The sequence below is a fragment of the Hipposideros armiger genome, unplaced genomic scaffold (assembly GCF_001890085.2).
Source record: "Hipposideros armiger isolate ML-2016 unplaced genomic scaffold, ASM189008v1 scaffold_417, whole genome shotgun sequence".
Taxonomy (NCBI): domain Eukaryota; kingdom Metazoa; phylum Chordata; class Mammalia; order Chiroptera; family Hipposideridae; genus Hipposideros; species Hipposideros armiger.
The window spans coordinates 1414633-1428390 of NW_017731767.1; positions in this window are offsets into that span (position 1 = coordinate 1414633).

The window sequence follows — 13758 nt, forward strand, 5'->3', positions numbered from 1 at the left end:
AACCACAAATGCAGGCATATGTGTGATTTTAATTTTTCTGGTAGCTGCATTAAAAAAAGAAGAAAAGAAATAGATGAAATTAATTGTAACCATATGTTTTATTTAACCTAATATAACCAAAATATCATCCTTTCAACATATAATTAATATAAAAATGATTAATGAGATATTTTACATCTTTTTATCAGTAATAAGTCTTCAAAATCCGGTATATTTTCGCTTGGAGCTTATCTCAATTTGCACCATCATTTTCAAGTGTTCAGTATACACATGTGGCCAATAGTGACCGTGCAGACGTGTAGGTCAGGAGGATGGTGGGGAACAAGTGAGAGAGATAAGGGAGAGCAGGGGGTGCAGTGAAGCATGTGGGTTTCACTTGAGTGACACGGGGACCCCAGAAAGGTTTTGAGTAGGTCAGAAGCATAGTCTGACTGTTAAAAGATCCCTTTGGCTGCTGTGTTTAAATAAATGGGGAGGAGGCAGGGTCTTACCTTGAAATACATTAAAAAAATTGAGGAGGGTGTCCTTCAGTAAGTGAACAGATCAACCGTGATAGATCCAGACAATGGAATATTATTCAGCGCTAAAAAGAAATGAGCTATCAAGCCGTGAAGAGACGTGAGGAAAAAATACTTATTACTAAGTGAAAGAAGCCAACCTAAGAAGACTGCACACTGTATGATTCTAACTAGATGACATTCTGGAAAAGGCAAAACTATGGAGACGGTAAAAAAGATCAATGGTTGGGGGGAGGGAGGGATGAATAGACAGAGCACGGAGGATTTCAGGGCAGTGAAAATACTCTGTATGAGACTACAGTGGTGGGCAGATGTCCTTACATATTTGTCCAAACCCACAGAATATACAACACACAGAGTGAACTGTAATGTAAACTGTGGGCCGCAGGTGTTGTAGGTTCATCAGTTCTAACAAACACACCACTCTAGTGGGGATGTTGCTAGTGCGGGAGGCTGTGCTGTGTGGGGGTTGGGGTCATGTGGGAAATCTCTGTACCTTCTGCTCAATTTTGCTGTGAACCTAAAACTGCTCTAAAAAAGTCTTAATTAAAAAATTATTTTAAATGAGGTGGGTGGATAGAAAAATAGATAATGACAAATAGAGCCAAGTGTCAACTGCAGACTCTAGATGGTGGGTGTATAAGTGGGTATTCACTGGACAAGTCTTTCAATTTTTTTGTACAGTTGGCAACATTTATGATGAAATGTGGAAGAACAGAATTATTTGTCTCTTGTGGCTGCTATAACAAATGGCCACAAACTGGGGGGCTTAAAACAACAGGAATTTATTCTCACAATTCTGGATGCCAGAAGACCAAAATCAAGGTGCTGCCTCCAAAGACTCTAGGGCAGGATCCTTCCTGCCTCTTCCAGTTTCTGGGGCCTCCTGGAGTTCCTTAGCTTGTGGCTGCACCACCTCAGTCTCTGCCTCCATCTTCACGTGGCCTCTTTCTTGTGTCTGATCTCGTCTGTCTCTTTTAAGTACACCTGTCAGTGAATTGGGGTCTCACCGGTATAATCCATGATGCTCTTATCTTGAAGGCCTTAACTTAATTATATCTGCAAATACCTATTTTCAAATAAGGCCACATTCACATGTTCCAGGGGTTAAGACTTGGTTGTATTTTGGGGAGCATAATTCAACTCCCAACATAGGCCATGTCCCATGTATCAGCTGTGGGGTGCTAGCACATGGAACAGCCTCTCTGAGCCTCTCTCAGTGGCATACAGTAGGTGGTCAATAAACTGACCACCATGATTATGGTTTCCATAATCCCCAGGGCCTCCCCTGGCAGCTGGTTTGCTAGCCAGTGGTCTCAGAGACCCAGACGACACGTCAGATCATGAGGAACAGGACCTGGTGTCCTCTGGGGGAGAGGACAGCATCCTGGTCAGTGACACGGGTTGATGGCATCAGAAGGACAAGGATTCAAATCCTGGTCCCACCACCTGAAAATCACAGTGACCTTGGGCAGGTGGGTGACTTTGAACCCTGAACTTCAACTTTTTTATTTGTAATGGGAAAGGGGTATCATTCATTTAGTCAGCAAATATTTATTGAGTACCTATTATGTGCCAAACGCTGAGTGTGAGGGGGTGAATAAGAGGGGTGAATTCTGTCCTCAGAGGGGAGAAGAGCAATAAAAACAAGAAGTGTGCTAGTTAGAGAATGAAAATGGGCTGATGGATTGGTATAGACAGGGCAGTAGAGAGGGCTTCTTGGAGGAGGTGACATTAACTGGAGTCTGGGTGATGAGAAGGAGCAAGCCATGTGAGGACTATCAGGAAAGGTGTTCCAGGCAGAGGGAAAGGCAAAGGCCGACCACAGTGGTCCTGGCTCCCAGAGTGGGACGATGGGTCATTTATTTATTCACTCATTCATTCAACAACTATATGTTTAGCACTGTTCACCTGCCATGGATACAGACATGGACCAAGAACAAAGACATGACACATTGAACAACAGCTCAACCTAGAGCTGGGCTGCCGTGAGTCGCCTGAGACAGCGTAGGCTGCAGTGGGGCTACAGTGGGCTGCCGTGAGCTACCATGAGCAGCCAGCAGCCAGCGTGAGCGGCGGCAGCTGGCATGAGCTTTCATGAACTGCTGTGAGCTGCCGAGAGCGGCCATCCAATGGCCGGCGAGCAACTGCTTCACCCGGCAAGAGCACAATGATCATAATACCAACATGGGCCAGTGAATCGAAGTCCTCCACAACTAGACTGAAGAACAAAAGTACAGCAACTTGTCTGTTCCCCTTCCCTGATTCCCCAACACTGTTCCCCTCCCCCAATTCCCCAATAAAATCTTTTTTTAAAAAAAGACATGACACATTGAAAACATTCAGTACAGTTCCTGACCCATGGTGACATGCTCAGTGAATGTCAGCAATTCCTGATGGTCAGTATATTCAGGGATCTCTCCTATCCTTTTTTCCCCCGGCAGGCTTCCCTGAGGAGGTGCCACGGCTCTGTGACCTTCTTTCCATAGTAAAAATAGCTTTCTTGTTTTATTCTGGTCCTAAGGTGACACATACCAGAAGGAGAAAATCCGGGCAAGTACAAAGAGAGGGAAATACCTGAATTCTCACTTACTGGAAGGAAGTATGATCAACACTCTGAGGGTATCTTTCTGGATGTTTCTCTGTGTGTGTAGGCAAATACACACACACACACACACGTATGCACTCACAAGAACACATGCCTGCAAATGCATACATGCTTGCACTCATGCATACACAACACACATTCCACACACATGTGCACAGAAGCATGCAAACACGTGTGTGTTCACACCCATAAATACCCAAGAGCGCATGCACATGTGCATGAAAACACACGTCCAAATGCATGCATGTACACAGGACTGAGATTAGGGTGAGGTAAGTGAGACTGAGTCTTGCAAATAGGGTCAGATTCAGGTTGTATTTAAAAATTCGGGGGGCAGCTGGTTAGCTCAGGTGTTTGGAGCAAAGGCTCATAACACCAAGACTGCTGGTTCGATTCCCACATGGGCCACAGAGCTGTGCCCTCCACAACTATTAAGTTGAAGACAACTATTTGACTTGGAGCTGATGGGTCCTGGAAAAACACACTGTCCCCCAATAAAATTTCTAAAAATAAAAAAAATTCTGTGCTTTGTTCATATGGATTTTCCCATTATCTTGATTTTTAAAAAATATTGCAATTAAATATCTATCTTGATGACTGAGTTTATGTTGATGACACCCTTAAATTTTGCTCACTCACCTCACCCTCATCCCAGCCCTAGCATGCATACACATATACACACACACGTACATGCATACATGCACACAAAGTACATAAATCCACACACATACACCGCACCCCCCTATTAGGGATGCAATCAAACCAGTGGGTGAGAATCATCATTTTCCCCTGTCCCCCCCCCGCCCTTTTCTTAGTCATTATCTAGACACCACCCTTTCCTACAGGTCGGGGTGACATCAACCAGAGCCTTGAAGAGAAAAATATTGTACTTGTGAGAATGATCTGCTTCTCAAAATGAAACAAAAAAAAAAAGAGAATAGAACACATCAGAACACAGAGAAAGGATAGATATTACATCATGAAACTTTTGTTTCTGTTCTCAATCTGGGTGGACTACATTACAATGTAAAACATTAATTCTTTGATTGTTGATCAAAATGCTTGACATATGCGGCTATATATGATGTTTGAAATCTGTTTTCTTTTTTTTTTAATGAATATATCACAGAGGTTACATGTTATCAGTGAACATAGGTTTTATCATTTTCATTTTCTACCGTGTCAACCCCTTAGGCACAGGCAATTCCATCATTTTCCAGTTTTCCTCAAAGGTTTTCATAACAATAATATGTGCTTGGCAAGAGACTAACTGCACATTTCATTCCCATTACCTCATGGAGTGCTCATGATACACCCATTGCACAGGTGAGAAAATGAAGGGCTTTGTGACCTCACTCCCGGAGGTCACACAGCTTGCCGGTGGTGGAGCCAGGATTTTAATCCCAGCTGTCTGACTGCAGGGATCTTAATCATCCTGCATTACTCTTTATAGATCTTTGCATATTCCTAAAGATGGACTTGCTGTGTCAGAGAGTTCATACACTTAAATATTTAATACAAATATCTAGACTGCCCTCTAGGGCAGTTTACACTCCCATTAGAGTTCATGAGTTCGCATCCCCAAAACTTTGCACATGCTGGCGGTAAGCTTGACAAGTAAAAATGATTCTTTAACTGATGAATGGTCAGATTGGGCATCTTAGCAGAGGTGTTGACTTTGTGTCATTCTTTTGTGAACCTCCTTTTCATGCCCTGTGCCAATTACACACTTGGTATGTTTGTCTTTTTCTTATTGATTTGTAAGTGCTCTTTGTACATTAAGGCTCTTGATGTTTTGTCTGCCATATATGTGGCAAACACTCATCTCTCTCTTTTTTTTTTAAAGATTTTTTTTATTTTTATTGTGGACTGTGGGGATGGGAACAGCGCTGGGGAATTGGGGGAAGGGGAACAGACAAGTTGCTGTCCTTTTGTTTTTCAGTCTAGTTGTGGAGGACCTTGCTTCACTGGCCCAAGTTGGCACCATCATTGCGCTCTTCCCGGGTGAGGCAGATCGGTCGCTGGCTTCTGGACGGCCATTCACGGCGGCTGCTGGCCGCTCACGCTGGCTGCTGGCTACACACGGTAGCCCATGGCAATCCACTGCAGCAGGGGCTGCAGCCTACGCCATCGCAGGCAACTCACAGCAGCCCAGCTCCAGGTTGAGCTGTTGTTCAGCATCTTAGCTGTAGAGGGCAGTGTCACTGGCCCTCATATGTGGGATCCAAACTGGGGCCCTCAGGCGTCCCAAGCCAGCTCTAAACCATTGCGCCACTCAGCCGGCCCAACACTCATCTCTCTTGATCTGGGGCCACTTTGAATAGCCAGACAGGTCTGCTTTTATTGCCCACCTGGCTTCAGTGTATGTTTCTGTTCTGATGAGTCCTCACAGCAGGCTGTATTTCGTTGGTGGTGCTTCCAGAAGCAAAAGTGGAGACTCTGAGGTTTTATGAACGTCAGTCTTACCCAGGCCAACACTTGAAGAACCCCTCAGCTTTCCATGGCAAGAAAGCTCAGACCTGGCAGACAGCAGCCCCAGCTTTGTGTTCCAGTTCTGTAGCCCATGGCAAAGCCTCAGCTTTTGCTTCCTCTGGGTTGAGAGTGTTTGGCTAATCAAGCCAGGCCCATTGCCCGTCAGCCACCCCCATTTCCCCATCCAGCCATGCCCACCTCTTCTAGCGGACCAGAAGTGGCAGATAGAGGAGAATGGATGGCACCATAGTCAGAAAAACTGTGTAAGGGGGGCAGGCATGAAGGGTCCCCTGGCCTTGATGGCTGGCAACCCTCATGCCCCCAGCACCCACCTGGTTAATATAAGAAGGAGGCCCCTGGTTACTTGAGCCTACCTTTCTCATCTACTCTTTAATATCAGGGCCTATGGTTTCCCTGTACCTCAGTGTTGTCATCTATAAAATGGCAATAATTTTAACGACCACATGAGTTAGCATCATGTAAATGGGTTGGAATAGTGCCTGACACATAATAGGTGCTCAATAAACAAGATCACTGCTTTGATTCCACTGTATTATTATGGAGGACAAGGTGTGGGATGGAAAAGCAGGGACCTGGGCACTTGGAATCAGCCCCAGGGGCTGGTGGGGCTCTGCATAACATTTTAACCATCTGAGAGGACCCTCTGTGGGGGTGGGGGGGGGACTGAGGCCCTGACACTGCCTCCCCCCAGCCCTGAGTCCTCCTCACCTATGTCCCAGCCCCTTGAGGCCCAAAAAGTAACCCCTGGGAAAGTGGCACTTTGGGGACTGGGCTGCCCGGCACAATTACCATTTTCATCCTCATTAAACCACATTTTCATTCTAATTAGAGTTTCACAGCCTCCCAGAGAGAAGGGCGATTACTTTTCACATCATTACCAGCCTCTCGCTCCCTCCCTTTCTTCCCACCCCACCCAGGCACCTATTCCACACAGGCTTTCCTCTCACGCACAGTCTCCCCATGAACTAGAAAGAAACACAGAACATTTATTAGTCGTCTACTGGGTGCCAAGCTCCATGTTAGGAACCTTCACCAACAACATTGTTGCCTTACCTCTGCCCTATTCTTTTTTTTTGAGATTTTATTGGGGAATTGGGAGAGGGGAACAGTGCTGGGGAATCGGGGGAAGGGGAACAGACAAGTTGCTGTCCTTTTGTTCTTCAGTCTAGTTGTGGAGGACGTCGCTTCACTGGCCCATGTTGGTATTATCATTGCGCTCTTCCCGGGTGAGGCAGATCGGTCACCAGCCCCTGGATGGCCACTCACGGCAGCTCTTGGCAGCTCACACCGGCTGCCAGCCACTCATGCTGGCTGCCAGCCACACGCGGTAGCTTATGGCAACCCACTGCAGCAGGGGCTGCAGCCCACGCCGTTGCCGGCAACTCACAGCAGCCCAGCTCCAGGTCGAGCTGTTGTTCACCATCTTAGCTGTAGAGGGCAGTGTCACTGGCCCTCATATGTGGGATCCGAACCGGGGCCCTGCTGCTCAGAGCTGGCGTCCCAAGCCAGCTCTTAACCAACGTGCCACTCGGCCGGCCCACCTCTGCCCTATTCTTAATAAACCTTTTGACGCCCACACGTATCCCTTGAAACACACCCTGGGATTTACTTGTTCTGTTTACTGTGCTCCCCAGGATGTCAGTGCCCACCCATATCCCCACAGCACTCCTGGGCACAGTGACCCCACAGCTTCCAGCAGCCAGCACCTGGCTGCTGGAACAATCCCCCAGAAGGGCAGAAGTGCTGGAGAGTAAACCCACTGCTGGGACAGCCTTCGCCCAGTGACTGATGCTGGTGGTAGATAAACGCCCAGGCTCCCTCGCCCTCCGGTGGGAAAACTCTGAGAGGTGCGTTCTACTCTGTCTCAGTACTCCCCAGCAGCACCCAGCCCCAGTTGCCCACAGTGGAGACTCTCACGAACACACCTCCAGTGACCACCCTCCCTTCCCATCCTCACTCCCCCTCGCCCCTAACCTGTGTTTCCTGGGGTCACCTTCCAGACCAACCCATCCTGGATCTCCCAGCCCCTTCCAGGTTCAGGGCTTACTCAGGAAAACCAGATCCCCAAGAGAATTGTTTCAGTACCCAGTGCCCAAGGGATGGGTTAAGAAAGCTTCTGCAGATCTCCCTGGAACAGAAGCACCATTTCAACTAGACTGCAGCATTACCGGGCAGCTCTGGCCTATGTTTGAGATAAATTATTTGGGTGCTCTGTTAGGATGGGACATTCTCCTGCCTCCAAGCTTTAGCCCGATCACAGCTGTTTCTCTTCTCCCTTGATTTCACCAGTTTCATTGTGCTTATAACACTGTCCCAAGCATTTTAGGGGCATATTTTATTTAATTTTTGCAACAGCCCCATGAAGTGTCCATACTGTGTTAGCCCCATTTTACAGATGGAAAAACATACCCAGGTACCCTGAGTGCCTATTTTCAGGTCACTCAGCTGGGAAGCAGCAGAGCCGGCCTCAGCAACCTTTGATTACTGGTTACTGACTTCTATGGTGACAGTGTGTACCTGCCATGAAATACACATGGTCATTTACATTTTCCAATAACCCTGCAAAGGAAAAAAATTACTCTCATGTCATAGATGAGTAAACTGAGGCAAGGAAAAGGTAAGCAATGTGCCTCTGGTCCCACGGTAGGTGCCAGGGCAGGGACTTGAGCCAGGTGTGAACTTTCTGAGGATCACTGGCTCCATCTCCCAGATCATGGGGTGAGAAATTCCTCCAGCCCAGATGTGGTTCTGCAGCCCCAGGAAGACACAGGGCCTGGGTCTAGGTCGTCCAGGTTTGGGCCCAGGAGCGACCCTGACCAGTTAAGGCCATCCTGGTGGTGCCATCCGTGGGCCCTGCTCATGGCACATGCCCTTGCTTGTCCCCAGGCTCTACGTGCCACACACCTGGGACCCAAGTCAGCCTCTATGTCTTTCAGAGTTTAGGGATCCACAGGCACCACCCCCACCCCATAGGGGGTTATTAATTAACACTAATTAATATCTGTGTTCACGGAGCCAGCCAGGCCCCTGGGCCTGGAGCTATAGAGAAAGGAAAGTATGAGAAAGCTGGCATCCTGCCAGGCAACACGGATTATTTAGCCTCCTGTAAGCTGGCTAACAGAGAAGGCCTCATAGTGGCCAGAAGGGGAAACTGAGGCACAAAGGAGGACCAAGCAGCCCTGCACAGCTTCAGAAGTGGTTGCCATTTGAAAGAACAAGGAGTCAAGCTTTGACGACTCAAGAGCCTCCGGCCTCACATGTGCTCTGGGTCTCACCCTGAGCCTCAGTTTCCTCATTTGTAAATGGAGGCAAGAATTCCTTTACCTCTATGTACAAGGGGATTCATCAAGTTTTTATGAATGTAAAATGCTTTGCACATAGTTTCCAGCAGGTGTTAACTCCCTTTCTCCGGCTGCCAACCGAGAGGCCTCCTCCAGCCACCTGCCTCAGTTTCCCTCTTTGGCACACCGGGAATGGACAGGGTGCCTCCCAGCTTCTGCTCCCTCTGGGAGGGTCCCGGGACAGGGCACCTTAGGCCCTACCTCAGGGAAGGCTCAGAAAGATAATTTCCGATGGGCCCAATTAATAACACCGTCGGTACAGTGGCGACCAGACAGTTCCCTTGTCCCTGATTAAAAACAGAAGTTTCCCCCATGTTCTCGGAGACTGAACATAAGGGAAAACAAAGACGGCACACTCGTGCCAGATAAATACAGACGCAAACACATGCACGACAGATAAACACACTGGCACACCAAATACACACACAGCCGGCTGTAGGAATTGGGGTGGGTTCCTGCAGCCCAGCTCAGGCAGCCCAGAGGTCTCCCAGGAATGGCTGCACTTAAGGTGGAGAATCCTCACACCCACAGCCCCCTTGGCACACATGCTACCCAATCTGACATCTGGGTCCTGACCACTGCACTGTACATGGCCAGGAGTGAGAGCGCAGGAATGAACGCCCCAGGAGCAGCCCTTGGCCAAAGGCGGAAGGGTAAATACCCTAGCTGCCTCTCCCGGCAGGCAGATGCATGATCCACAAAGAATCCCAGAGGCCCCCAGAGGGACCTGGCCCTGTCTCTCGTCTTCTTCTTATCCCCCGCTCCCGCCCAGGTTCTCTGAGCATCACCTGTCTTAGTTAGCTCAGGCTGCTATAACAAAAATACCATAGACTGGGTGGCTTATGAACAACAGACATTTACATGCATTTCTGACAGTTCTGGGGGCTGAAACTCCAGGATCACGGTGGGGTTCTTGTTGAGGGCTCTCTTCCAGGTTCATAGATGGCTATCTTCTCACTGTGTCCTCACATGGTGGAAGGGGCAAGGGAGCTCTCTGGGGGTCCCTTTTATAAAAGCACTAATCCTATTCACTGGGGCTCCACTCTCATGACCTAATCAGCTCCCCAAAGCTTCGCCTTCTAATACCATCAGATTGGGGGTTTTCAACATAGGGATATGGACGCAGGGACACAAACATTCAGACCGTTGCATCTTCCAAATAAACCCAGTACCTTCCAATCCTTGTGTCGGGGTCTGCTCCTGGGGAAGGCCGAGCCGAGGCACTCAGAGCAGAAATGCATGAGCGTGCACTGACCAGTGTGAATATACACCAGAAGGGTATTCAGTGGTGTTTCTCAAAAGGGTTGATTTTGGGCCGGCCGAGTGGCGCGATGGTTAAGAACTCGCTTGGGATGCCAGAGGGCCCCGGTTCGGATCCCACATATGAGGGCCAGTGACACTGCCCTCTACAGCTAAGATGCTGAACAACAGCTCAACCTGGAGCTGGGCTGCCATGAGTCGCTGGCGACGGCGTAGGCTGCAGTCCCTGTGGCTGTGGCAGTGGGTTGCCATGGGCTACCGTATGTAGCCAGCAGCCAGCGTGAGCGGCCAGCAGCCAGCGTGAGCGGCCAGCAGCCGCAGTGAGCGGCCGTCCAGAAGCCGGCGACTGAACTGCCTCGCCAGGGAAGAGCGCAATGATGGTGCCAACTTGGGCCAGTGAAGCAACGTCCTCCACAACTAGATTGAAGAACAAAAAAAATGACAGCAACTTGTCTGTTCCCCTTCCCCTAATTCCCCAGCAATGTTCCCATCCCCCCAATTATCCAATAAAAAAATCTTAAAAAAAAAAAAAAGGGTTGATTTTGTCCCTCAGGGGATGTTTCACAACGCTGCATTTTGGGTTGTCAAAATGGAGGAGAGGGGTGTTACCAGCATCAAGTGGGTGGAGGCCAGTGATGTTCCTCAATACCCTACAGTGCACAGAGCAGGCCCCACAGCAAAGAAGGATCCAGTACCAATGTCAAGTGCTGAGGTTGACAACTCTGGTCTACAGGAACTGCCTCATACACTCTGGCATACCCACTCACCTTCACGTGGAAGCAGTTGAGTACATGCATATAAAACTCAGACACGCAGTGGGGTTCCCAGGTGGCCTCGGACCACAGATACACATTTGCACCAGGCCCTCATACTAGGGAAGTAAGCGGAAACATTCAAGGCTGGTGTGTTTCCCAGCAGGGTGTGTAGACCACTAGAGGGTATCCGCCAGATCTGGGCACCGCCCTTGTGCCTGGCTCTGCTTGAAGGGTTTTTGTGGGAATTATTCATTCAATCCTCACAGCCATCTGAGGAAATGGTTTGATAACCATTAAGCCCACTTTATCGATGAGGAAACTGAGGCCCAGAGAGGGAAAGTTTATACCCAGTGACCCAGCTAGAAATCCAGACGACACCCTGCCCCAGGTATGTGTGCAAAGGCAGAGGAAGCAGGCTGGAAGGGCACTCCCCACCCACTGCCTCAGGCCTCAAGTAAGGAGGGTCACAGAGGACTTCTAGAGGGATGCCTGTTTCACAGTGGGTAACTAAGAGACCCATCAAATGCTTTTTAAACCGGCTGACCCAGGAGTCAGACACACCTGGGCCTCCAACCCCAGCCTCACCTCTGGCCCTGTGAATGTGGGAACGCCATGCAGTCTCCCTGAACTTCACTTTCCCACTCTGTAAAACGGGGATTCACCTGTTCACTATTCCACAAATGTGCACGGTGGGCCCAACAAGGACCCTGCGCTCTGCCCAGCTCTAAAGGAGGGTCAGGTGCATAATATTCGTTTCCACCCACTTACCCTTCCCCCAGGCATGGTGCCCACTTAACTAGTTTTGTGGCGAGCAGGAGCAAGCAGCGGGCAGAGAGGCGGAGCCCTCAGCTTCCCCCAACTCTCAGCTTTCATTCCCGTGCCGATGAGACCCCAGTAGTTGGAATCCGAGGCCGGTCTTGACGTCCAAATTAGGAGCTCACCCCAGGAGGTGGGCAGGGGAGGGGGCTAAATTTGGAGGTGTCTCCCACCCTGCCTAATACTTGGTTTTTTCCCCCCATCTCTGCTTTCCCGCTGCTGCAGCGCGGAGAACGAGCGCCACCTGTGGGCGACTGGAGAGAGGTGCGTGCGACTCCTGGGAAAGTGGGTCGCTGCGGGCGTTTCACCCCTCCTAGGGCCGCCGGAGACCCTCATCAGTATAGGATACAGCCTGCACCTACCTTTCGCTTTTCCCAGCCACTCTTTTCACTCTAACCTTGTCGTCCATTTGTTCACCACAAATAACAAACATTTATTGAGCATCTACTGTGTGCCCGACTCTGTTCTGGGTTCAGAAGACACAGAAGGAACAGAACAGGCAAACCTCCCTGCCCTTCTGGAATTTATAGTTTGGGGGAAGACAGAAGAGGAAGGTGACAACACCCCTGGATGCCATTGCTGGTGGACAGTACTGTTTTAAAGAAGAAAATAAACAGGGATGTACTAGCAGGGGCAGCCTGCCCTGGATAAGGTGAGTGGGGAGGGCTCTCCAAGGACAGAAAGTTCACCCTGAGGCTTGAGAGGGCTATGGCCCCAGCCGTGGCAGGAGAGGGACATGGGGGTCCAGTGGCGGGCTCAGCAAGTGCAAAGGCCCTAGGGCAGGAAGGAGCTTGGGGTGTTGGACAAGAAAGGAGGTCAGGTTGGCCAGAGCTGGGAGATGGTGACAGAGGTGGGCGGAACATCAAAGTCCTTTCTGGAGACAAATTGGAGCCCACACTCCCGATGGGAGAATCAGCCTCACTCTGAGCTGAAAACCCTCACCACCCAGCTCCACACAGATATCCTCCTGCCTCACCCTCCCCACCCACCACATTAGCCAGGGACAACATTTCTCCCACAGAGAAAAGCCTCAGCCCACGTGCCCCACCTCACTCTCCCTGGCTTTTGGCTCTGATGATACTGACGTTAATTACACCACCAAGGGCATGCACAGTGGAGAGGAGCTGGGCGATGACTGGGCGAGGGCTTGAGGGACCCAACGTCGGCTTGAGACAGCTCCTTGGGAGATGCCGAGGGTTAGGTTGTTGAGACAGGAGCCAAGCAGAGAACTTGTGTGGCCCTGCATGTCCAGGGTCCTTGTGTGCCAGCTGCCCCACACCGGGCACTCCATGGGCACTGGGGCAGGGGGTCTGCTCTGCTGCCAAAGCCGCCTCCTTATCCCCCTGGGAGAGCCAGGAACCACAGCCAGCCTGGCTCTTGAGACCAATGCTCTTGGCTGTGGGGAGCACCCCTATCAGAGGGCATCCCCTGTCCTCTCTGAGCCCCCTCTCCCAAGAACTACCCCCATCCTCCTGTGGCCAGCCTGTATCCCTGGCACCCTCACCCCCATTTGAGGCTGGGTCTCTGCTTCAGCTCCCTGTGGCCAGAGAGGAATGTCCTCAAGAGTTGTCACCAGCCCCACACCCCAGCCCCAGCCCAGCCCAATCACCCTGCCTTCATCCCCACCAAGAGTCAAGTCCGCTTGTGTGGCCCGACAACCCCAAAAGGGCCTGTGCAAGGACATGCTCACGGGCTCCATGAATGCTGTTCCCAGAGTCCCTGCCTTGGGGGGCCACAGAGAAGGCTTTGGGTCTCCCTCAGCCTCGTGAGGGGAACAGAGCGCTGTCCCCAGTCCCCAACTGCCTCAGCTTTGGGGACTGCCTGGCTCTTGGGGGGGCAGGCCTCCTGGAGCTTCTAATTATGGTTTCAGAAGCACAGACTTAATTACTGCCTTGCGAAGGGTTAATTACCCCTAATCGGTTGAGAATCAAGCAATTCTTGAGCCTTCTGAGAACCAAAATATTTCC